Source organism: Apus apus, chromosome 9 (assembly GCF_020740795.1).
Source record: "Apus apus isolate bApuApu2 chromosome 9, bApuApu2.pri.cur, whole genome shotgun sequence".
NCBI classification, from domain to species: domain Eukaryota; kingdom Metazoa; phylum Chordata; class Aves; order Apodiformes; family Apodidae; genus Apus; species Apus apus.
The window spans coordinates 21,017,320-21,042,695 of record NC_067290.1 but is presented as its reverse complement, the minus strand read 5'-3'; the positions used below and the strand labels follow the sequence as shown (position 1 = coordinate 21,042,695).

At 48.4% G+C, this 25,376-nt stretch overlaps 1 long non-coding RNA gene across 1 annotated transcript in view; it reads left to right on the top strand.

Annotated features, from left to right (window-relative positions):
- Positions 1-253: 253 nt before the first annotated feature.
- LOC127388141 (uncharacterized) overlaps positions 254-25,376 on the top strand; it is a 57,630-nt gene continuing 32,507 nt past the window's right edge. The window contains exon 1 of the long non-coding RNA XR_007890320.1: positions 254-331. This is a non-coding gene — a long non-coding RNA (uncharacterized LOC127388141). The remainder of the gene's footprint in view (positions 332-25,376) is intronic.

Genomic DNA, 25,376 nt, shown 5'->3' with positions numbered 1-25,376 from the left:
GTTGGGGCAGTTTAGGGCAGGTTGGGGGCAGGTTGGGGCAGGTTGGGGCAGGTTGGGGCAGGTTGGGGCAGGTTGGGGTCAGGCCCCGCCAGGCCCCGCCCTGAGCCCCCGGCCCCGCCGCTGCCGCCCGGGCTGCGCCTGCGCGGGGAGAGGGCGGGTCAGGTGACCCAGGCGGACCAATCGCGGCGCTGCTGCCCACGGGGCTCCCTATAAAAGGGCTGCTCGGGCCCTGCTCGGGCTGCTGCTGCCGCCGGGATCCTGGGTCTGTCCTGAGGCCGCTGCGGCTGCTCCCGCTGCCCCCGCTGCGGAAGGACACGGCTCACCAGGACAGGTGCCTTCTCCTGCCTCCCCGAGCAGGGCCGGCTCGGCTGCTCCAGGGCTGCTCTGGGCTGTCCCCGGGCTTGGGCACCCTCCTCTGCTGCTGGGTTCACGTGGGGACTTTCCTGGTGGGGAAGTCATTGCCACGAGGCCTGTGGGCTCCATGGTCACGTATCTGTGGACGTTGCTCTGTAACTCACCATCCTTGTTATCGCTACGTCTTCCTTCTACCTCTTCTTGTGTCTTTTTTCCCCAACCTGAGCGTCTCTCTCCCTTATTCCCCCTCTCCCCTCCCCCGGAGGCGCTGGGGGGACACAGAGTCTGTCCCTGGCACTGGCTGTGCCGGGCAGGGGCTGGGATGTCCCTGGGGAGGCTGTGCTGGAGCGTGGGGATGGCAATCCAGCAATCCAGCAATCCAGCAATCCAGCTGGCTTTGCCAGTAGCAACGCATGAGTCCTGCTCTTCCTGAGACTAGTCAGCTGGTGGACCCGAGCTGTAGTGTTCTATTGCAGTCAGAAGTGGCTTTTTTTTTTCTTTTTTTTTTTTTGTAAGACAAATGTATCAAGCTTAATGTCCATGTCAAATATTAAATTTTCCCTTTGACATATTTTATCTCAATCGCACCATGGAAAGTGTTGGATGATCCACTTCTAGCTGACTATTAATGAAGTAAATTATCTTAGAAAATTTCCTACTCTATTCAGAGTACAGGAGCTACCATGCCTCATTAGATGCCTGTTGATTAGAAATGTGAAAGTGGCTTTTCTTTCTTTGAATTGTAATTAAAATTAATTTGATAGGCTTAACCCCTGCCCCTGTGACTGGCTGTCCACTGAATCTTTAAAGTCAGAAGAGCTGCATCTAAAATCACTTGTGTCCCCACATTCCCTCTCCTGCAACTGAGATCCTTTCTCTGCCTTTGCAAGCATGTCTAGGCTCGTGCTTTCCTTGTAGCCCTCCTCCAACTCATGAAATACTGTGTACGTGGTTAATTCAGGTGGAGGGGCAGGAGATGTGCTGGGAGAGCAGTCTTGCCTTTGCAGCCCTGTGAGCAGCAGCAAAGCTGGTTGCAATAACAGAGTGTTGCCCGTGGTTGTCACCAGATGTACAACACAGTGACTGCAGCTCTGAATCACTGGCACACCAGGGACTGAAAAAGTATTTAATTACTGGTCCCTTTGGGATTAAGAGACTAGGCAAGGGATAACATTTGTAATAGATTATATCTTTCTGAGAGCAGAATCTAGGCAGATTAAGTCCTGTATTCCTCACAGTTATTTTTGTTCTCAGGATGTATATTTGGGTCAGGAAGATCCTTAATGCTGCCATGGAAATGCATTATATGGTAGAGAAGGCTTTAGTTGTCACTGGTAACATGAGAAAGCGAGTCCCCTCGCTCTGCTCCCTGTCCAGTGCCTGGAGGTGAATTCCATTGCTGCTCAAAGCAGGGGGGTCACTGAGGGGTCAGGAGTTTCCTGCTTCTCAGGTGTTCACACCTGTGCAGGGCTGTGTCCCTGTGCACATCCTGTCCTTGCCCCAGGAGCCAGCCCCCCTGCCAGGGCTCTGGCTGTGGGCTCTGCAGCCACAGGGCTCCTGACCAGGTTTGCACCACGAAGAGGACAGTCTGAAGTGCTTCACCTTTTGGGCCTGCTTGAAGTGGCTCAGACCTTTTTTTAAAAACTTGTCTGTGTCTGTCCATGTTTCCTGGAAAATTCACTGTGTTGGGAGGGGAAGGGGCCCAAAGTGTCCAGCAGCAGTCTTGAAAAATGCTGTTTTAGTAAGGTCACAGAGAGGAGCTGCTGCAGGCCTTGAGACTGTGCTTTAATTACTGAGCTCTAGTTTCATTCCCACACGTATTTCTTTTGTGTTATGATGAACATAGCACAATTGTACTGAAAAGCCCTGGGAGAATCCCTAAAAATAAGTCCAGAAAGAGGGGTTCCAGCAAGCTGGAGGAGGCACTTTTCCGAGGTCACACATTTGAGGATGCTGTAGTGCAAAGCAGCCATGGAAATGAGGAGAAGGTGGAATTCCAAGCCATGTTCACACCACTGATCACCTGCCCCTGATGCAGCAGAGCTGAAGATGTGCCTTTTCATCCTTCCCCAGGTGCTGGTGCCTGGGGGTTTGCAGGTGATGGCAAGAAATCCTGCGGGTTCTGCGCTCCAGAAATTTCCCATTCCCCTGGGAGCAGTTGCTGGCACAGCCCTGATTTCATTACTTCTATGGGTGGTGCCAAGCAGTTGGTTTTGCTCCAGGCTTTCTCTGGAGTTGGGGTGTCTGGAACAGATGACTCAAGTCAGTGCATCCCCAGGCAGTTCCTGACACTAGGATGCAGTGGTGTTTCCCCTGGGCCTCTCCAGTGTGCCCAGCTTGAGCAGACTCACAGGCAGGTGGGGAAAGCCAGCAGCTGGGTCTTGTGTGATTCTGTGTCTTAAGGGTGCTTGGAGTGGCAAAATAAACTGATCCAGGGGTGAGCTTAAGGGACAAATCCTGTTTTCTCTCCAGACCCTCTATAGGGATGATCTTGCAGCGGTTGGAAGCTTTGCAAATGGCTTGCAGGACACAGCAGCTTCTGTCACCAAAACCTGGTGCTGAGGTTTGCTGCCCACCTGGTTTCTCTGAGATCTTTTGGAGCCCCTTGCCAGGAGTAGGACTTGCCTCCTGGTCATCAGCTGGGTTTGTTTCACCAGCTGAGTTAAACAAAGCAGCATTTCTTACCCAGTGAGTAACTATTCCCATGCCCCTGGCTGGGATTCAAGTGCTTTGCAGCCGTAGCTCAGGGAATGCCGTGTGGAATGTGCTGAACTTGCTGTATTTGCAAGTCAAAAATACTGATGCAATTAGTGCAGCCTTGGCCAGTGGCCACAGCTGGCAGGTGTCTGGCTGAGTCCTGGGCACTCCTGGAGGTGCAGGGCAGGGAGGAAAAACAGCAGATTCTCCTCAAGTGGAATGAAACAGTGGGATCTGTCTCTCCTAAATGAGCTGTTTATAAAGGGCTTATGTGGTTAACTTGCACTCAGTGATTTATTCCTCTTTCCTCCTCCCTGTACTCCCTGTGCCTACTGATAGTCTAAATTAAATAGTTGTCATGATTTAGACATAAGGAATTTCTCAGCTGTCTGAGGCCCCAGCTGGACATCAGGATTCCTGGGAGAGGATGAAAACTCCTGCAGCACTGATTTGGGAATAAGCTCTCCCCAAGAGTTTCAGTATGCTGATTAACTCTGTTCCAGCCAGCTCTGTGCCAGACCCAGCCTGTCTGCCCTGCTCAGGCTCCCTGCTCTAGTTCTCTGACCAAGTACTTGCCTGGTGGGCATTTCAATATTTCACTTGTGGCTCCACAAGCAAAGGTGCACACGTGTGGGGCTCTGGCCCTTGCCCACCGCTGCAGTCCCCAGCAGGCCCTCAGCACCCCTGGCTTGTCTTGAGGTTTATCAGGTCCCACCCATCTTCCTGAGTCCCACCCATGATGTGCTGTTGGGTCAGGATCAGTCCCTCAGCAGCAAGCTAACTACCAATTGGAAGCACTGTGGTTCTTCATATGCCCTGGTGGAAGTTGTTGTGTTTCCTGGGTCAGATCTGGCCCTATTTGTTATAAATGATGCCAAAAGAGCTTGGTTTGGCAGTGATTGCCTGGGGAAGGGGCTTGGGGAGGGAGCTGCTCCTCAACATCAGCCTGGCACAAACACCACCACATGGTTCTTTCATGGTTGCAGCTGCCACTTTACACACCCACAGCATTTATTGCTCTCCCATTGAAAGGTTTTCTGCCAGTTTGGCCCTTTATCAGCCTCACATTGTTAACAGGGACATCTCCCTATAATCCCAAGGGCCAGGGGAGTTCTGCAGGGCTCCTGAGGCACCTTGGGCTGGGCAGGGAGAGCCCAGGCTGTGGTCAATGCCCAGCTGCTCTTGCTGGGGAAATTCAGGGGATGTGCAGGGGAAAGGGTTACACAGCCTGGGGGGGGAAATCCGAGGATCCAGCCCCTGTCATTTCCCAGCTCTCACAGCTGCCCTTATTAACTCTGTTTCTAACCCAGCCCACGCTGCAGAGGCTATCAGGATGAGAAGTAATTCCCAAAATAAACACAAAAGGGAAATTTCTCTCCATAGCTTTAATTTGCAGGCAAAAAAAAAAAAAAAGGAGGAATTGTGGATGGATGTTATTTAGGCCAAATTGATTCACCCAGCTTGTATACTCCTTTCTGCACTGTATTTGCAATCAAAAGTCCATACATAATTAATCAAAAGCACATGAAAATCTGCAGGAAAGGAGGGCTGCTGCAGCACATCTCCCTGCAGCTGGCAGAGCTCTTACTCCAGAGGCAGATTCCTGCCCCCTGGCTCCATCCAGCAAGGCCCAGCCAAGTGCTGGGGTCCTGTGGGGTTCCAGCCCTCCCCAGCACTGCAGAGACTGGAAAGATTGGAAAGATGGGGCAAAAACCTGTGGTGCCAGACCAGGCAGCCACGGTGCATTTTAGAGCAACAGGTTCTGTGGGTTTAATAACTGGCTGCAGCTGAACGTGTGGCTGTGCCTCAGGAGGAGAGGAGAGCCCAGGCACAGCTTCCAGGTTTGTTCCTCTCCTGTCCCAGGGGCACGGGGGTTTCATACAACGGGGTTTCAGGCCAGTGTCCCCTCTCCTGAGACACAAACGGTTAAGCATCATGCTGTAATGGCAACATAAAATTGTTTCTGCAGCCTGTGTAGACCCAGTGACAACAGGTATTACTCATTGTCAGCCGGGTCCTCGAGAGCACTTTATTAAATTGCCTCTAAGACTCAGGAGCGGGGTTAATTATTTAGGTACCTTAATTTTCAATACATCTCTGTCTCTAGCCTGCAGTACCAGAGATCTAAAACTTTGGTTCTAGAGGCAGGGATACAAGAATCCAAGAGCAGTATTTGAGTGCAGTCGCTGCCGTGTGAAGGAGTTGTGATTTACAATGATTCTCGATGCCTAGAATGCAAAAATGAATATTTAAACAACACTAATAAGTTCTCCTGGATGTACAAGACCCCAAATTCCCACCAGCTGCTGGTGTCTCTTAGTTAAATGTTCGTACATGTCCCCGTTGATGCAATGAATCCTGTTCCAGGTTGTCATGGCAGCAGGCACAGGGAGAATCCATTGCTCCGAGGCTCCTCGGGGCTCTGCTGGGCTCTGCCAAACAGGCCATGGCTGGGACAGGGAATTCCTGCTGGGAATGCTGGTGGGGGCTGCGGGGAGGCACTGGTGGGGCTGGGCTGCCTGTGCAGCGACTTGGGTTACTAGGGAGTGGGTGCCTTCCTCATGGAATAGTCTGCACTCACCTGTCCTTTGCTGAGCACCTGTAACCTGGGGCTCAGGAAGGGCAGGAGCAGCATTTCAGCACAAACACACGCTCTGGCAAAGTGACAAGAATGATTTTCTGGTTTAGTTCTATTCAATAAATAATCACCCCACTGGAAGAATTTGCCTGACTGGATCTACCAGCATGAATTAAAACATTCAATTACACCACTGGGGGAAGTTTAAATATTTACTTATTCTTCAGGGGGTTATAAACTAACCCTAAGGACCTCCATAAACCTTAGCCAAGACATTGACGAAAAACTTGAATTCAGACCTTAATTAATCTGGGGAAAACAGAGTGGGAGCCCCAAGAGAGGCTGGGCTGGAGCGGGCTGTGCAGGAACAGGCACACCCAGCTGTAAATAGCTCAGGGTCAGTGCAAGCCTGTTGTGGGGATAATTAAAGCCCGCTGTTCCTGACATGTTTCATGGTGGTCCCTGAAGTGGGAGCCTGGGCTGCTGCTGAATAAGTCAGGTGCTTTCCAGGCTCCTCGACATTTCTGCGCTTGGAGCTGAAGCCCTTCCCGGTGGTGGGACCCGTGCTGGAAGGGGCTGGGGGAGCCTCTGACACCCACCCACTCTTCCTGCACCTTCAGCCAGGGAACTGCATCCATGTAAACAGGTTTGGGATCGCCATGAAGCTACCTTTTCCCTTCCCAACGGAAAAGTAGGAATTGAAATTTGCTCACCCGATATATGTGTTGCTGAATTAAATTAGTGTTGTCAGAGTGGGATAAATTAGAGTTTTGAGAAGAAATTAGCGGTATGGGGAGGTGCAGCTCCCAGCAGGAAAAAGGTGGAAGGGCAAGTTGCATTTTTACTAGACCCCAAAGTGCTCATTTTTCATGGTCTGGAAGAGCATTACTCTTAAAATGATCTGCTTGCTGTGATTGCCCTTCCTGGTAATTTCTTCCAAGCAGGCACATTTATCTGAGGCAAAAAATAGGGACGTTTGCAGAGATCCCTCCAGGAGGCACTGACACCCTCTGCCCCAGCCCGCTCTGCTTCACAAGTGGCAGCTGATGGGTAATTTCAGGAGAAAAGCAAAATTCTGCTTAAGAAAAGGTTGCCCACTTGGCTCTCATTTTGCTACAGGCTGATGCTGAAGTCCCTCTTTGATTTGGATTTATTTTCTTGAATTATATTGATATAAGGCAAGGCTGCTTTGAAAACCACCTTCCCTCTGCAGATTATCTTGTTCTTCAGGCACCACTGGGCTCCTGCAATGAAGGCTCCACATCTCCTCAGGGCAGGTGAACCTCTCAATAGAAAGGACTGCAAATTGGGACAATCCCTGAGGGAAAGCAATTCTGGGGATAAAAGCAGATATGGAAACTACAATGACCTACTTTTTCCCAGTCTTTACTTGCTCTACAACAACTTGCATAAGCAAGAAAACCCACCTGTGTGTCAGGTAGGCATGGAAGTGCTGTTTAGCCTGAGCCAAAACTAACAGAAACAAAGAAAGTGGCAAAATTAGTGGAGCTGAGGATGAGAAGGAGGATACACAACTTTCCATGGATCACTGCAGGCTTTGGTGAGGACCTGTTGAGCTGCACCTTCTCTTGACACACTGCTGCTGCTGGGCTGAGGCATGACTCCAAAAGCACTGTGAGGGGAAATCCACATGTTAAAAGCTCTTTTTGTCTTTTTCAGTTGTTTCCCTTGGGTTTAGGCACCAGCAGACAGAGCCCTTTCATCTTCCTCATGGGCCACCCCAACAAAAGCCCCCCCACCTCTGCCAGATCCGTCGTGTGAAGCTGAAGTGAAAACGGTTACTTTTATTTGAGATACCTCACTTCAGCAGTGACAAAATCTCTAATTAAAGTGAGTTTCTGCCTGGCACAGGTGAGGGCAGTCTTGGCAGGTGAACAGCAGCTCATGTGGCCTAAGCTTAGGGAAGGCTTCCTGTCCCTGACGGGTTAGAGAAGATTGTGGTTCTTTCCCCGTGGATTGATTGCCAAAAGGGTTCTTATTCCACAAGGGACACGTTTCAGGCCAGGTCCTACCTCATGGGTCAGGAGCCCCTGGCAGCAGCTCCACTCCAGGAGTTTCCCAGCTGCACAGCCATCTTCTCCCATGCCTGAATTGGCATGGAAATAAAATGCAGGCAGTGGACTGAGGCTGGAGGGAGGAGGCAGAGGTGTTGGTTTTACTTTCCTGGGTAGATCAGATTTCAGCTGAAGAAGAATATCTGTTCTGTGGTATCTAAGCACAGACAGTCTTCAGCCTCTGAATAAAAATGGTGCCAAATATCTCCCTTTAAACTTGCATCCATTCCTCCTGCTCACTGTAGCTCAAGCCAGGTTCAAGAGACCTTCACAATGGGAGATGATGGTTGCAGTTTCACCCAGGTTCACACCTTGTCTTCGCGCGGTGCCAGCTCCTCACCGGTCGCGTTTGCTTTGCCTCCAACTCTTATGAACCAAATATTTGCAGGATTTGCAGAACCTCTCTCTTGTTTAAATTCAAAGGAAATACATTTCCATTTTCTCTACTCTTTAACAGCCTCGATAATGGAGTTAAAACCAGCTAATTACACAGGACTTTAACAAGTGAACTGTGGTCATGTGCAATTAGAGTCTTTGCTCTGCTGCTGCCGGGCTCCTCCAAACTGTTAATGACTTCGATCCACTCCTCTGCACGGTGTTTAGTAAGAGACAGTAGGAATGGGTATCTTCCCTCCTGCCCAGGGCAGCTGGAAGCCTTCAAACCCTGCACAATCTGGCCCTGCAAGCAATGTGGTTATTGCTCAATCATGCAAAACCCTCCCAATGCCTCCCTGGCTGGGCCCGGGGTCACAGGCCTGCAGAGTTCTGTTGTTGCCAGGTGCAAACAGACATTTATTAATTGAGCAATTTCTCCTGACCTTGATGGAAGCCATCACTAACAGTCAAACAAATAGATTAGCATCATAATTTTTCAAGGCTAGGCTTAGAAATTAATTGCATTTATCTGGTTTTGGCTGTTTTGCCCTGGCAGTGCTTTACGTTTTTTTCACGTTTCCCTTCCGATGTGCACAGATGCATCTATCACACTGAGGACAATGCTACACCTAATTTACTTCAGCAAATGAGACCAATTAAAAATAACTCAGTAAAAATGATACTGAATCTTCAATTACTTGGGGCAGATGAAGAGCAGGGCATTCTGTAATTGACTTGTTCATCTTCTCGTCCTCTAAAACTCCAGTCTGAATGTTACCCAGGGTGGTTCACTGGCTGTTGCTGTTAGTACCAGCTACTATTTCTACTCTATGACCAGTATAAATCACATATTACTGTTTTAGCTTTCTGGTTGGAGGGAGGCTGTGATCTGTATCTATGTGAGAGGTGGAAGAAGGGGCATTTTTTTTCATCAGAACTACTGTTTTCTTCCAAATCTGCTGTATCTGGTGTGTTCTGACACCTCCTGCTGACACCAGCACACACAGCTCTGCTCAGCTTGTTATGAGAAAGACAATCTAGTCAGTATAAATGAGGCATTGTGCTTCCAGGAGTGGGAATTGTGGATGCACTGTCTGTTGGACCTGTTTTGCATGATTTGTAGGCAACATCATATTTCAATAAGTAGCAAAAAATGAAATGCCATGAAAATGATCAAAACTCCTGCCTTTTGTGAGTGCCTGCCTGGTAAATAAGGTGCTGCCAGACTTGCTGTGCTGGATTCATTTCTTCAAGAGAAATTAACGACTAATTACGAGGATTTTGCAGAGAATCCACATCTCTAATTAAGGCCCTGCCACACATGCTCCTGATTCACAGCTAACTCCATGTGTGAACAGTCAGCAGCTGCTGCTCATCTTGCCCAGACGTGGCCCTTTCTCCTTTTAAGGCAGAGAGGCCACCTCAGCTGGGCTCTGGGAGGGTCTCAGTGTTGAGATGGGTCATTCCCATCAGTGCTGTGGATGTTTCCAGTGGGGTGAGCCATGGTCAGCCCTGGTGGGGCACGCTGGGCTGTGGAGGTGAGCAGGGGTTTTAGGGTGATGGGTCTCTTCTCAGCTCTGGTGTTTTGGAGGTGTTGTGTTGGCCCTAGCCTGCTGCTGGCAGTGCCCTGCCTTTCCCCAGGGCTCTGCTGGGGTGCCCCTTACACAAGGGCCTTGCTCAGTGGGTTTGTGCCAACATTTTTCTCTTCTGATTTGCCTGCCACATAAATAAGTTTAATTGATGAGTGAGTCCAAAGTGCTTTGGAAGTCCTTGGATGAGAGCTGTTGATATGTGTGTGATGTTCTGCAGTCACTTGTTTGGATCAACGTGTTTGCACCTTCTTTTTCTGTTACTAAATTTGTGTCCCTTTGTTCACTTCTAAGGCAATATTTCAAACTTTGCATAAAAATGAAAGGCTTTGCTTTCATGTTTGGTGCCTAATAAGGTCATGTAATTAGAAATGAACCTTCATCATGATACGTGAACGTTGCCAGTGCTCTTTTCTGCTAGCAGCCAGTGCAATCTGAAGGCTGCTCTATTTGCTTCCTTTGATCAATAATTTAGGGTAATCATTTTGTCTCTACAATTTTTGAAGTCCATATATATTGCATAAAATGCAGAATAGCAAACCCCAGAGTGGATTTTAAAAAGCTTTTAATGAAAGATTTTTGGCTTTTCTCAACTGAGAGGGAGGGAGAGGAGTGGGTCAGGAGATGTGAACAAACCTGTTTGTTTGAGGGCTTTGATTCCTGAAGATTTATTTTCTTAATACTGTTGAGTAGCATTTAGACTGTCTCCAGCTCCTAGGAGCTTATAGAAAAGCTATTTTACTGTTTTATTTTAGCCTCTAGCCTTCCAGCCTCGGTCAGGAGAAGTGGGACTTGCACATTGTTCTATGTCTCACAGCACTGGTTGGGGAATGGGAGGCAGTGAGAGGCTGCAGCATGAGCTCTGCCTTGTGCTCTGGCTTTGCTGTGCAGAGAGGTTGAACATTGCTGTGTTGTAAAATCCTGTCAGCACACGTTCTCCAGCTTGGGTGGCGTTGGGGCAGAGGGGAACATTTCACTTAGGTGATTGTTTGTGTATCTGCACAATAGTCACCAGAAATGGTGCTTTATAGCGTCTGGTCCTCTGATCTTACGGAGAGTCCAAGAGTGACCTTCAGCAGGGATGACAACCCTACTCTGGTGCCAGCAGGGACCTTTTGCTGAGTCCTGAAGGGTCATCCTTGGCTGCCTACCCTTGCTGCTCCTTCAACTCCAAACTTCCATCTGAATTGTCTCTGCTTTGGTGGTTGTTTCAGGGAGCAGCTGAAGAGCTGCTCCTTCTGCTGCCGTGGGGTGCTTCAGCTGGAGCTTCTTGCTGGAAGGAACTGTTTTTGTGAGGAATTGCTCACATCCAGGGCTTTCCCTTCTGCAGTTGTCATTGCCAACCAGTTCAGTGCAACTCAGGGTTCTGTAAGGGCCTGGTCTGTCACCTGGGTGTGAGTCAGCTTCCCATTCCCAGCCTGGCTTCCCGCAAGTCCTTCCAGGGCAGCCTGCATGTTAGTGCTGGTTTTGGCAGCTGTCTTAACACTGAGTGTCTCCAACAAGCTAAACAAAACAATGAAAAATCGTTTCCTGAGGTAATTTATTGCTGGCAAATATTTATGAGGTGTTATAATTGAAAACCAAACATCTATATGACAAAACTTCGCTTTGCTCTTTCAATTAAATTATGTTCAGACTCGTGTGTCAACTCAGAGGGCAGGCTGGTTGCTGACAGGGTATTTCAGCTCTCTGAGGAGTACAGATATTTTATAACTGCAACGTTATCCTGCTGTCCCAGGATCTTCCATGCTCCTGGAATGAGACAAATATAAACCTCTGAAAAGAGATGATGAACAGGGCCTGGAGAAACAGGGAAAAGGGGCAGAGGAAAGCAAAGACGAGGCAGGTGTTTTCTGTTACTAACATTAGAGCTTAGTATGCTTTGGCCAAATGACTTTTTTCCATGTACCACTGCACAGAAAATCATCAGTCATTAGAGATACGACAGCCTACACATGTTAAAATTCCTTCCGTGTTCAGCAGTAAAGAAAAAAATGAGATGTGGAGCTAAGACCATGTATCAGGGCAGCTGGTGGTGATCCATATTCAGTGCAGTTCGTGTTCACTGGGGGCTGGTGAGTTTTGACAGCACTTATGACACACACAAAAAACCTCTCAATTTCTTGAACTTTAAGTAGGTGTTTTCTCTCACCTGTATTTTTGATTCAGGAACCTAGGAGGAGAAATAATTGGATATATGGAGAAAATAAGGGTCTTCAAGTGTAATGTTCCCATAATGTACCCTGGCAGTTCAGGCAACGCATTTGTTTTTTTAATCCTGGAGTGCATGAATAAAGCATAGCAGCACATTGCACAGTTCACATGTCCTGGAAATAGAGACAGTCTCTGGGCAGAGAGCAAGTCAGAGGTGATGTCTATAAAGGCTGTCCCACGTTTTATCTTCTGCAGCATCAGGCTATAACCTCCAATTGCCTCTAAAAATTCCGGGCAGCTTCTGCTGGATGCAGTGCTGTCTTCCTGATGTTTACTCTTCTTAAAAGATTTCAGTGCCAGAGTTGATAAAGACATTTCATTGCCTGTTTGCAGGGACCTGTGCACAAAGCAGCTCTGCAGTGGAGGAGAGCCTGGGGGGATGTTCCCTGTGGGGTGTTGGCCCCTCTCCTCCTGTGCCTGCCTCCCAGGAGGGGATGGGAAAGGTGGCTCAGCCTGAGCATCTAGCTGGGTCACTGGGGCTTCTTGCTGCAGCAACACTAGATAGGTACTACTTTTATAAAATATATGTGTTTATGTGTATATGTACATACATAGTGTGCTATTTGGTCTCTGTTGCAGAGTGGACTTAAGGGTTTATGCTAATTAAGTTTGGATTAACATAATTTATTTTGAGTCCTGTTTTTTGCCACTTCTCTAGTTGCTACATAGAAGTACCAAGATGCCAAAAAAATTCTTTTCTAATAAGTTGCAATAAGTAAAAGATGTTGTGTTGATCTAAGCCTTCAGAGCAGTCTAAGCTACCAATACATTCATTACATTTCTTCCAGACCACTTCCAAGTAACACTTACCATTAAATACAAAATGTGCATCTCCAGTCTGGGATCAGCTATTAAATTAAGCTCATGGATATTAATAAAAAAGGGCCTAAGGCTTGTCTTCATGCAGGCAGAAAGGAAGCAGCAGTTTGGCAGCAAATAGGATTAAGAGTATATTTTTATGGTACACTTAATGTGTTACATTTTAAGACAGGTAGCTGTTTAAGGAGGGGGGATGCTGAAATGCCAACCTTCCCACTTGTAGGCAGGTATCTTTGGCTTTACCTTTTTCTTTAACTGATGTATCCTGATTGTTGGCTCGTTTCCTCTCAAGTTTCCAGCAGATTAATGGCTTGAACTCTTGAAGAAGGTCTGAGGAGATCCCAGGGGCTCCAGCCTGGCGAGCTCAGGGGGCAGAGGAGGCTGCTGTGCCGCGTGCCCAGCGGCGCCGCCCTCCGTGGCAGGGGTGGCTGTGGAAGAAGAGCCCCACAGCTCTTCTGCTGCCACTCCAGATAGACAGCAGAACAAGATACTCATCGCTTAAATTATTCATACCGGAGCAAGAACATCAGCCTTGCAGGCTCCATCTGAATGTCTGTGGCAACCAGAGAAGTGTCGTGCAAAATGACAAGCCTGAGAGGTTCTCACGAACCCACAGGAGTTGTGTGAGATGATGTGTGGGTTGGGCCAAGGGTGCTGCTGCTATTCTCTCTGAAGGGACAAGTCACTGAAGGTCAGCTTTAGAGCCTTTTTCAGCCTTTAATTCCCGTGGGATGGAAATAAGGATTTGACCCTCTGTTCCAGGGGCAGATCTGAAAAGTTTTACTCAAAATGTGCTTGACTGGAGAGATGTTATTGTAGCAGCCAGTGGGACAGAGCTGTGGGTGGGAAGGTCAAGCTTCATTATATCAATTTATCACCGTTTCCAAAATTCCTAGGGATCTTGTGATAGTCTAATGCCATGTTTAATCAAGAAAATAATATTTGCAGGTAGAAACAACTCCTCTTGTTTTTCAGTCTGCAGAAGAACCAATCTTACTTTCTGTCCACAAGCAATTTCCCTGAAATGGCTGTAGGAACCCACCTGACATACAAATGAAGCTCTAATTGCAATAAAGGGCTATAGAGCTTACTCTGCACCACTAGCTCATGCTCAGGTGTTTTGCAGCCAGTGTTGCAGCTCTGTTTAGTGTGTCAGCCATAGTCGTGCATGATGGCAGTTTGCCTGGGCGAGTGTCATCAGAGAGCATCAAAATCCTTCCTAAACCAGCACTTCACTCCAAGTCTTGGCTGAACTTTGCTTCAAGATGAACAACCAGGTACATAAAGCCATGGCTGACCTGATCTGGTGCTGGTGGTAGGTGTGAAAAATGAAGCTTTTGTACAAACTGCATAGAAAAAAAAGTCTGTAATATTTCCCATCCTCGTTTTATATCCCTTGGTGTTTGTTAAGGAGAGATGCAAGCACAGGACACTTCTGGAGGAAATAAGTATCTTGTGCTGATGCTAATCAATTAATGGGAGAGTGCAGCTTCACAGAGGCTTTGGGAGGCTCTCTGCCAGAGGAATGGCTGGCTGCCCCAGATACAAATCTACCTGGAAATAAGCAGAAAAATGGCACTGAGAGAAGATCGATACTGAAGCGAGAAACTTTTAAAACTCTTACTGAAGTATTAAGATTTGTGCCAAGACAGCAAAAAGAGGGTTAGAGACAGATCACAATTGCACCTGATAGGGCTCTCAGAGGGACAAGAAAGCTTTCACCCTGGCAGAGGCTGCCTGCAGAGGCACAGGAGCGGGACAAAGCAGCTCTGAGTGGGGGATGATGCACAAGGGCTGCTCTGGCTGGGTGAGCTCTGCTGTGGGAACGTGTGAGAGGCTGCATCAGTGCCCCTGAGCCTCCCTGCTCCAGCCACGGGCACAGCCTGGGCAGCCACAGCATCAGGAAGGTACAGGGAGCTTGGCTTTGCATTTTATTTGTGGCTCTGGAGTAAGTTAAACAGAGCCAGCCCTGGGAATCTGGCTTGAAAGCTTTAACACAATGATGTGTGACAATCCTGGATTTTGGTAAATCAGGAGTCAATAAAGACAGGTGTGAATTCACAGCAAGGACAGCCAGAGCACCCTGGCTCAGGACGTGATAAGGACCAAGCAGTCTGTGTTTCACTTGGCTTTCCATTTATGACTGCATCTACTTTTCTTTTAATATTGCATTAAACCCCTGTGTTGAAAATGCACTCCTCAGAGCTACAGGGAGGTTTCTGGTGTTTGTTGGTTCGGGTATGATAAATAGCAAACCGGGTGAAAAAAGGAGGGTGAGCACTGGTGTTTATAGCATTCCATGCTGGCTTCTGTCTGGTGTTGCATTACCATTTCCACTGATATTGAAGGAATATTCTGGTTTTTATTTTAACCCCTTACTACCAAGGACTTGAGTATCAGCAGATTGAGCTAATTCTGCTTTGAGCTCTAAATGCAGGGGTTTTCCCCTCTGCAGTACCCTGCCAGTGCCACCTCATTACAGCAACGTTTCATAGTTGTTGGGCTGCATTTTTTTAGCACAGGAACACTTGTGCTGTTGTACCATCTGTGCAGCACAGAGGGAAATCCATCCATCCCTGTAAACCCTGTTGCTGGACAGTGCTGTCCCCAGGACTTGGTGCTCCTATGCAACCACCTCGTACCTCTGAACCACCTCTGAGTTGTTCTTATAACATCTTACCTCTACCTTCTACTAAAGAAATCAGGCTGGTGGTTGTGTTTCACCCAGCCTTGGTTTTGCTGGCCAGGGCCATGGCAGAAAGATGGCAGCAAGCCCTGCCCTGTGCCCCAGGAGCACTCTGGGGGGGATGCTGCCAGTGCTGGGCCTGGTGTGCCTGCATTTATGTGCTGAGCTGCCTGGCAGAGGGACTGTGCATTGTTAACTTTCAGACACAGCTTCTGCATTAGCCTGTCCAAGGCAGGCCTGAGCTGCAGCATCAATACAACCTGAGGCACGTCGATACCTGTCGGGGAGGAGGGCTCCAGATGCTTTGGAGCTGTCTGTGGGTATTACAGTTATCCATTGCCAAGCTCTCGAGTGACCTTCATTGTTCCCAGCCTTCATTAAGTGTTAACAGGTTAAAAGGGAGCAGGTTTGAACTAGCTCGTGGTGAATCCCTGCTCCCCCTGAAATCATCAGGAGCCTTTGCTGGTTTGGTGTGTGTTTCATGTTGCACAGAAGAGACACACTCTTTGCTTGGTTGCCCAGGCCTGTGTCACCTGCAGGGTGACAGGCTGTGTGATGCCTGTGCTGAGTGTGTCTGTGCCTCCCTGTCCCATTCACACCCCTCTGCCTTGGTCAGCTGCAGTGAATCCATCCTTCCCCACCCTGCTCCTGGGAGCTGGTGTTGCTCCAGGCTGCCACAGCCAGCGAGGGGCTCTGGGGGGACAAGGATATGCCCTAAGCCCCAGAGAATGGCAGTCACAGCCCTGTGCCCTGCTGAGCCTCTCTGGAGTGTGGGGGAGAAACCAGGCTGTTATTAAATAATGCTCTGTGGCTGATTGTAATGACAGAAACCTTGCTTGCAGTCCCTGGGTGGAGCTGATCATCAGTCATCTCCAGTTATTAAGCTGCTGAGAGAGATGGGAGGAAGAGTGCATTTAGTTGTTCCCATTTATATGCCCAGTTACCAAACCACTTCTGCCCAAGCACAAGGCTTGGCAGGCTAAGTGAGGGTAAATATTGCAGGAAGAAGCAGGAGGTGGCTGGTGACCAAAGCACCAGCCTGGTAGCCAGGGTGAGGGGAAGAGCTGGCAGGTGGGAACTCGTGCAGGCTCTGGTGGGTGATGGGCACTCAACAGCATCCTCCTGTCCAAGGATCCCTGGTGCCTCCTCAGCAGCATGGTGGGCATAGGGCATGCCCTCCTTCCTGGGCACTTACCTTCTCTTAGGGAGTTCAATAAATTACCTTTAAAGGTATCTCTTTGGTCCTCTTGAAGAGATAAAACAGTCCGGGTTGAGCATACCTGAGACATCCCCAGTGTGTCCAGATGAATGTGGCAGTTGACCTTCTTCTCACTTGTTTTTTTCACCATGGTTTGCCATTTATTCAGATTCTGAAAATGTATCTTGTGTTTTGACAGTCACACTGAGATTGTGTGAGTTTTGCAGACAAGAAAGGAAAGCAAGGAGAGAAAGAGACTGACCAAATTGTTACTCATTTCAATTTTTGATTTAGTGATCAAGTAGGTTGGATGGCAGAGCTGGCTGGATGCAGACCTGATCTGGGTGGGAAGGCAGGACTTGACAGGTGGTGCAGGGCTCTACAGGACACGAGCTGCTGTGCCTACCAGAGGGAAGGGCTCTGCCATGTCCCTGGTACCATCACCATGCTCAGCACGGCTGATGTGACTGGGGTGGCTGCAGCCTTTCATCATCCCAGCTGTAATGTGCCCAGCTGCAGGACAATATAAACCAGCTGAGATCCAGGTGTGTGACTGCAGAGCAAGCCCCAGAACCTGGCACGGGTGGCTGTGGTGTTCCTGTCCCACGTCTTGGTGTGGAGCTGCACACAGGTGGGCAGCAGCTCTGTGCTGTCCCTCTCCTCTGCTCACAGCATGTCCCGAGGCTCTCCCCCCTGTTGGTGCTGTTGGACCAGCAAGTGCAGAAGCCCAGTTCCTTTCGGCACTTGTTCAGCTGCTTGAATGCATTGGGAAAATCAGTCACTAAAAATAGGGCTAATTATTCAGGAAAGTGTATCGTGTCATTAGACGTGGATCGTTCCCCTGAGCTGGGCTTGGGGAGGAGCGAGGCCATTATGATGACAAGTGATTATATCCACTCTTACTTATCTCTAGAGGTAAGACCTCAACCAGGAGGGCTAGAAAACAATTCCTAGTTTGCTCTGTTGTTCTTCCAAAAAAATTCCTGTGGAAAAATCTGAGTTTAAGGTAATTTGTACTTTTCAACTGTACCCTTTAAAATCGGAACATTGACGGTGAAAATCTACTTAAGAAGGTTTAATCTTTATCTCTACCCTTGTGCTGGTGCTGGCTCAGAATTTGGAAGAGTTTCGAGTTGCAAAAGGCTGGTTGATGGTGTGAAAACCTGCACTGTGGGTGATGGCCCCTGCAGCCAGTGTGGGGGTCCAGAGACCCCCAGCCCTCCTGGCCATCAGCTGGGCTGCAGTCTGCAAGGGATCCTGCCATTTGGGTGGTGTCCATGTCCTCTCTGGTGGCTCTGTGTAGGCAATTAACACATTTCCAGATAAAGACTGTATTTATTTATTTTTTTCCTCTTAGACAAGGGGCTGGGATGATTTAGAACTTTAATTAAGTTTCCCAATTCCAGATATAATTAATGGCCCTTTTCCCTTGCTCCTTACTTGTGGCTGAAGCAAAGACTGGGGTTCCTTACAGAGCTGGTAACCAAGAGGTTCTGCAGAACATTCCCCACTGTCCGTGATGGATCTGGGGGAAGATGCTGAGTCTTTGCTCTGGGCTCAGTGTTTGTAATTCTTCTGTAAGTCACAGAGTTGTGACAGGTTTTTCAGCCTGGAGAAGAGAAGGCTCCAGGGAGACCTTAGAGCACCTTAGACAAGGGCAGGGAGTGAGAAGGCAAGAGATAATGGAGTGGAACTGGAAGAGGGAAGATTTAGGTTAGACATTAGGAGGAAATTCTTTAGTGTGAGGCTGATGAGACCCTGGCCCAGGTTGCCCAGAGAAGCTGTGGCTGCCCCATCCCTGGCAGTGTTGAAGGGCAGGTTGGATGGGGCTTGGAGCAACCTGGGCTGCTGGGAGGTGTCCCTGCCCATGCAGGGGGTTGTGACTAGATGATATTTGGGGTCCCGTCCAACTCAAATAATTCTATGATTCTGATTGCATAACAGCCCAACCAGCAGAATGACTTGCTAGAGCCAAGATGAACAGGAAGGGCAGCAGGGATTTACCAAGGCAGGAAAGCTGGTTTGTTTCCAGAGAGCTGCTGGGCTGGTGCTCTGACTGTGGGCTCCCTGCTCCTGGATTTCCTGGTTGCAGGTCTGTGGCAGTTCAGCTTGGCTTGAAGGCATCAAAAGGATTCTGTTACCTTTATCTCTTTTAAAACATGTTTAATTTATCATTCAAATAGTGCTTTAACTTCAAATCAATATATTGAAAAAAGGGAGACTTTCAATGCATGTTTTAAATATTCATGGTCATATTGAATATAGAAACCTGCTGTTTGAGTAAAGAAATACAGTACAATGGTTAAAACAATCACCAGGGTGGGATTTCAAGCCACTTTTTTTTTGCATGATATTGGATAACTGGATACCATAACTGCCTTTGTAAAGAGCTGAGGAGTTTGCTTAGATAGACTATAGATGAAGGTCTCTGTCCCTGGCTGTGTTGTTGCTCCCTTGGGTAAAACACCCGCCCACTCTTTGCTCGGTCGGTTGCAGCTGGGCAAGCTGGGGACAGGACACTGGCTGTGGTCTGCAGAGCCCAGGGTGAGGGACAGCAGTGCCAGTCAGGTAGGGCTGGTGGTCCAGGTAAATATAAATGCCTGAAGACAAGTTTGCAGAAGGTGGCTTTGAATCAGAATTCAGAGATGGAGGAAGAGCCCGTGACCTGTTTCCAGTGCACCGCACGTTTCTTGCTTCTCCTTCTTCAAAGTTCTAACAAAACAAACCCCTTGCTTCTTCTCCCACATTTATACAAGAAATACTCTGAGTAAAAATAGTAAATGGAGTGGAACAGAAAAATATGTCAGGATTATTTGTATCCTCATAAGAAGCCTGGCAAAGCTGAGGAATAGGCAGGAGAACATCAGGAGTGGGAGCACACAGGCACAGTAAATATCCCCAACTTCTCTGTGGTTCAGCAGCTGTTTCTGTTATGAGTCCCAGCCCTTCTGTATTTCCTCTTCCCCTCCCACGCTCTCCCCCAGGTGCCCTATGAACAAAAACAACTGTTATTGCAGTTTTATCAGGGAGTCAAACTCTCTGCGGAGAGTGAACGGTTTTCCATCAGTGGTGTTCCTAGTTTGACATACAATGCCAGTAAAAGGGTGTTTTGCCCACCTGTGGGGCTGTGTCCTGGGTTAGTGCCTTGTTGTGCCATTGTTCTGCTCGTGGTACCGCTGTGTCCTCCTGCACCAGTCCCCTCTGTGTTCCAGCAGTGCCTGGCACAGCCTGGGCATGGGGTTTGGGGTCTGCAGGGTGGCAGCAGCTCAACCCTGCACAAAGCTGCTGGGCTGCAGAGCTTGCAATCCAAACCCAGTGCTTCTCTGGTGTTTGGTGACTTGGGAGTTGCCCGTGTGTTGCAGTACTTGTGTCAGGAAGACATGGGCACCTTTGCAGTTTCAGTTCTCCAGGTGCTTGCCTTCTGCTGCCTGCCCCCGTCGTAAGAGGTTACCCTTGAGACATGGGGACCCAAAGAGACACGTGGCACCATGTGGGTCAGGATGAAAGGATTTCTTTTCTGCAATGAATTCTAAAGTGTCCTTCTTCGTTCATTTTAATTAGCATGCTTCAGCCTGGCTGCCACATTGCTGGGTGCCAAAGAACCACATGCAGCCTGCTAGAGTTGGCATTGGGTAAGTCATGGGGAATGCTGGGTGGCTGTGAAATTCATTTTACCCAACATGGAGCAGGACTCTGCCTCTGCTGGAGGTGCCTTTCTCCAGAGGGACAGTGGGAAAACAAAGTCTCACCTACATCCTGTAATTAAAAACCACACAGCACTTGCCACACCATGTTAAAGATGTTAATTGGGGTGTTCTGGCCAAAGTCCAGCTGGCTGGTGGCAGCTCTCTGTCCCCTCAGCAGCAGCTGAGCTCCAGTGTGGGATAACAAACATCCCTGCCTGCACCACAGTGTTTTCATGGGAAAACGTGTTCTTTTCCCTCTCAGTCTGGTGTTAGAAAACTTTGTATTAATTGCAAGAGATGCTGGGGTAGAAAGTATGGGGGATGGTGGGAGGCATTGTTGTCCTGGGGCTCTGGGGAGGCAGCACTGAACCCAGCTCACATGCCTGGTGCCTCTCTGGGTCTGTGTCTCCAAATCCTTGAATGACCCAGTTCTTTCCTGTGCTATACTGGGAACTTTGGGGACACCTTCTAATGGCCACCTCTTGCTTCCTGAACCCTTAGACTGCCCCCAGCTGGGCTTCCTAAGTTTTGGTTTAAAACCTGGACGAATGGAAACATCTATTTTCCTTGGCAATTTTGATGTTCTTAAATCTCCCCCACACCTGCAGCCTGGCCCTTGGGGAGCAGCTCAGGGAGCCACTTGCTCCAAGATCAACCTAAAAGGTGTACCCAATGTTGTCAGGCTCCTGGGGATCCCATGGGCTGCTCTGCTTGCCCTTAGCACAGGTAGTGCCATGGGCAGTTTGCTTCATTAAGGCAGTTGTAATTAATTTACAATGCAATGAAATTACATCGATGGACATAAACCACCAGAAAACATGAGTAATGTAGCAATAACTCAAAGTCAATACTGGTAAATATTTAGATAGGCTTCGTAGGAGTTACAGACAGGAGTGATGTGGTGCCCTCCTCTGAAATCTATAACGTGCTTTGATAGGAATATTAACATTCAATATATGAGCTCATAATTGTTTTATCTTTCTTATTGATGTGTTTCTTTTCTCTGCTGCATCTCTGACTTCAGGTAAGTCTGTCCCTGCCCTGTGCCTTTCCTCTGCTCTGTCCCCAAGCCCCCCATGGTTTGGCTGCCTCATTTGGGGGTGCCCGGAGCCAGCTGCAGCTTCCAGAAGACACTTCTTCCTTCACCCATGCTGCTCTCCAGTAAAGGCACGAGGGCATCACAGCAGCCTGCCTGTCTGCCTCTGCTCCCATCCTACAGCCAGGACCAGAGGTGCTGAACCTGCAGTGAGCAGCAGTGCCTCGGGCAGCATCTGTGCCAAGGAGCAAAGCCTGCCCCTCAGCAGGGCCTGCTGGCTGCCTGGCACTGCTGCTTACAAGTGCACACAAATGACACACATAGAAGAAATTCTTTCCTCTTCTGATAATTTTGGCCTGGCCACCTGCACGTCCACTAGTGTTGTGTTTAATCGCAGAGAGATGAATTGCAGCAGGTTAAGCAAAGTGCATTTGTTTTACTTGTGTGCTCTTCTCCCTTTTTAACACCCCCTTTCTGTTTTGCTGGTTTGTGCTTCAAATGTTAATCAAGTATTTAACAAAAGGCTTAAATGAAAGTTAAATGAGATTTCATTCACTTCCTAATCTCATTCTGAGGAAACTCAAAAGCCTTGGGATGGGAAGTTCAATAGAATTGCAGACTTGTCTGTTTTTTAATATTATTTTACTGTGTATATTGCTTTATACTTGAGCAATTGTTACATTCAGTTGGACATGAATAACCCCTAGTTTCTAGATACCAAAAATCTGTAAAACCCTGTATGACTTTGTTAGGGTTGGTGACTATATTTTTACCTACACCCTTTGGTAGTGCAGGGTTTCCATCCATGTGAATCCCTCCTGCTTGTCTGCCCAGGGTTAGCACAGGTATGAAGTGACAACCAGGTCCTTTTCTGTGCCCCTTTCAGCCCAGTGTGCAGGGGGCAAAGAACTTCATGACAGCAGAAGAAATAACCACTGTCATAGCAGGGTCACATTCTGTGGCTCGTGTGACACAAATGGCTGGCAGGCAGGTTAATTAGAAAATGAGAGGATCTGTCCTTGAAAAGTTTTCATAAAGCACCTTTGATTTTTAGGGTTAACAGGTTGATCTGTCTCCATGTTTTGGCTCTGGCCTGAATGGAGAGAACTGCTGCTTTAGGGTGGCTTGTGTAACAGAATCATTGCTTTGAAATGTGGTAAACTGGTGTCAGGAAAATATCCTCCTGGGTTGTCCCTGCCTTGAAGACAAACTGGCCAGGCCACGTGTGTCCAGTTCTAGGGGTGGTGAAGAGAAGGCAGGAGAGGTGGGCACCTTCTTTTTGTTTAGGCAGCTTTGTTGACACATTGACATTCTAGTTCCTTAAGTTTCAGGAAACAGCAGTTTTACATAAGCATGGCTCTCCTCTCACCAGGACTCAAAGCTGCCTTTTTTGTCCTTCTCTGTGTGTTGTCCCTGTCACCTGAAATGGGTCTTGTTCCTTCAATGATCCAGGTTCCCAGGGCCTGGCTCTGCCACTGGGATGGACTGTGGTCACCATGGGAGGAGGTGACAGCCTCTGACAGCAGCCTGCATCCCTCCATCCCTCCCTCCTGCCTCCTCACCCTCTGAGTGCAGAGCCTGGCTCCAAAAAACTGGACTTGCTTGCTAAGGGAGAGCACCTCAAAGCTGTGCAGCTGGTGAAGATTGCCAGAACAATAGGGATACAACTATTTTGACTTTGATTTGCAAGGAGAGGATGATATTTGAGGATATGAGTTGAGTTCCCCAACACCCTGAATACATTTTTTCCATGCATTTCTACCTGGTTTGATAAAAGGTGATTATTTTCTTAGCAAGTATATTTAATCCAGGAATAATTTTTTTTAAAATTGAAAATACCTCCTTCCCACAGTGGAGCAGTGAGAGTTCTTGGAAGCAAGGACTGAAAATAAATGCACAAGCAGATCTGGACATACACTTAAGAGATGTATGAGGAAAAGAGGCAGCCCAGATGTACGATTGGATGACTCAATTTTTGTCTGGTGTAATTCTCCTTAATAAAGTTACACCAAAATAAAATTGGAGTGATGTACTGCTGGCTCTGGCCACAGTGGCTGATAGGAGGGGCCTCTACTCCAGAGTGTAACTCTGTGCTTGGATGTGCAGAGGATCCTAACAAGGAGCAAAAATGGTGCCAGCAAACATCAGAAGGCATGAAACTGCCCCAGGAATTGTGGAGTTGTTAAGAAAAGCAGCAGTAGTGGATAAATTTAGCTGTTCTTCCATAAAATGCAAAGCAATGGAAAATAAACGCAGGAGCTGGAGAAGATGTTGGTGTGAGATACTGGGTCCTGCTCCTTCTTTCCCGTGCGTGGCTGGTGGCACTGGTGGCTCCTGTGTCTTTGCTGCCTGCGCTTCCCTGCCTGCTGCTGCCTGTGGGTGCAGGGACAGAGGGATGGGCTCTGTGCACCCATGGGACCCACAGGTGGGTGCAGAGGTTCTCACTGCAGAGCTGGGAGGGATGCTGGCCCCTGCAAACAGGTTCCTCTCTTGGCAGTCAGCCCTTCATAGCTAATAACAGGGGAATTATTAACAACATGGAATGTTTAAGTGCCTCAGGTAATTAGAAAATATGTTAGTGCTTTCAAATAAGTTAAATGTATATTAAGTACCAAAAGAAAAGCAAGTGCCAGGAATTAGACAGGTCATGAATAAAACATGTTTTTGCAATGTTACCTGGTAATTTAGGTAACTTCACTCAGTGCCTGGGTGGGAAGTGGCTTCCTCTGAGCAAGCCTCTAATGTCTTCCCAAGGTGTAAGGCAGGGGCTGGGCAGCCCTGAGCTGCTGTGGGGGCTCTGTCACCTGTCCCTGGGGGCACCTGCCCATTGCTGGGGGAGCAGGTGCCCTTCCCTGAGGGAGATGCTTGTGGTGGCCTTGGCTGTGCTGCCCAAAGCTGGAGGGGACAGGCAGGGCTGCCCATCCCTTGGGAGCCTCCTGCTCCTGAACCCAAACAGCTTCTCCAAAGCACATGAGATGTTGTGGCTGAACCCACGGGCTCTGCCTGGCCCCATGTGCTGCCATGGGGGCATTAGGCTCCCTGAGGGTGGACACCAGGTCTGGGCTGAAGATGGGGGAGCAGAGTGAGAAAAACCCCAGGGGGATTGCAGATAGAGCCTGTGGTTTGCAGCCAAACTCTTGCAAAGCCCTTCAAAGATTTTAATATTATTATAAATATTTAAATGTGTTAAATGCAAGTGTGCGTGGGTGTAGGTTCATTGAGCATCTTTGAAATGAAAATAATGAAACAAATGATCTCTGCTAAATAAAATAGCAGCTCTGAAAGCTTTGCAGGGCACAGTTCAGCTGTGGAGCCCTTTGATAGTTAACACCACCTGGAGGAGCGAGTGCCGGGGTCGGGCTAAGCCTCGGGAACACAGGGCCCTGGGAGCTTGAAAGGGCTTTTGATTGCTTCAAAGGCAGTGCCTGAAATAAAAAAAGGAGAGTCCTTTTCCACCCTCTACCCTGTCTTCAAATACATATTTCAGACTCTCTGCTGCAGCCCAGGGGGAAGTGTGTGGAGGGTGCTCTGAGTGCCCAGCACCCAGAGAGGGATGGAGGGATGCTCTGATGTCCCCAGCCCCTCCCAACCCAAAGTGGTGGGACAAATCCCAAGGTTTTTTTGACTTTTAGTAATTTCTTGGGCAAAATCACTACCCCCCTGCTCCTGTAGCCCACAGTGTGTTGGGCATCAATGCCCCCATAGTGCCAGCTCTGTCCCTGCAGCCCCCCTGCCTGGGGCAGAGGGTGCATGTGGGGGGACACGAGGAGCTGCTTGAGCAGCCTGTTGCTGGTGGATTTTGCCTGAGATCGTGGAGCTCTGATCAGTTCAAGCTTGTTTCATCTCAGCTGTCTTCCCCTAATCCAATTACATTCGATACGTAACTTGCACCATTTAAAAATTACCTTTATGTCCTCCCCAGACTTAACTAACCAGTAATGAATTATAATTTTATTGTACTTTGGGCCGTAAAAGTGTATTGTATCTTACCATGAAGTATCTTTATAAGCCTCACCAGCTGTTTCATAGCCCCTTTTTGCTTTGCTTTATTCCATCTCTGCAGCAGCCC